We start from the raw sequence: 1,033 nt of genomic DNA on the forward strand, positions 1-1,033 counted from the left end.
ATAAACCGAGGCCCTTTCGGATGACGATAAACCGAGGCCCTTTCGGATGGCACGATAAACCGAAGCCCTTTCGGATGACACAATAAACCTAGGCTCTTTTGGATGACACGATAAACCGAGGCCCTTCCGGATCACCATTTCAGATGACAATAAACCGAGGCCCTTTCAGATGACACAATAAATCGAGGCCCTTTCAGATGACACAATAAACCGAGGCTCTTTGGATGACACGATAAACCGAGGCCCTTTCGGATGACACAATAAACCGAGGCTCTTTTGGATGACACGATAAACCGAGGCCCTTTCAGATGACACGATAAACCGAGGCTCTTTTGGATGACACGATAAACCGAGGCTCTTTCGGATGACACAATAAACCGAGGCCCTTTCAGATGACACAATAAACCGAGGCTCTTTTGGATGACACGATAAACCGAGGCCCTTTCAGATGACACAATAAACCAAGGCCCTTTCGCATGACATGATAAACCGAGGCCCTTTCGGATGACACGATAAACCGAGGCCCTTTCAGATGACAATAAACCGAGGCCCTTTCGCATGACATGATAAACCGAGGCCCTTTCGGATGACACGATAAACCGAGGCCCTTTCGGATGACACAAGAAACCGAGGTCCTTTCGGATGACACAATAAACCGAGGTCCTTTCGGATGACACAATAAACCGAGGTCCCGTGTGCAGCACGCACTTAGCGCACCAAAAAACATACAAACAAAAGAAACACACACACACACACACACACACACACACACAACAAACAAACAAACAAAAACAACAAAACAAAAACAACAACAACAAACCACGGCAAGAAAAGGGTTACTCCCCCGAGTTAAATTCTGTAGACAAATCAAGTTTTACTTTGATGTGAAACAGACACTTGCAGACAGAAAAAAAAAACAACAGAGGGTGACTCTGCACTGTGGCGACACACTTTCTTTTCCCAGGGAAAGCAGAGAAATTTGTTGTGACAATACAATACAATACAATACAATACATGCACTTTACAGTCATCA

This window comes from Babylonia areolata, chromosome 33 (genome assembly GCF_041734735.1).
Source record: "Babylonia areolata isolate BAREFJ2019XMU chromosome 33, ASM4173473v1, whole genome shotgun sequence".
NCBI classification, from domain to species: Eukaryota; Metazoa; Mollusca; class Gastropoda; order Neogastropoda; family Buccinidae; genus Babylonia; species Babylonia areolata.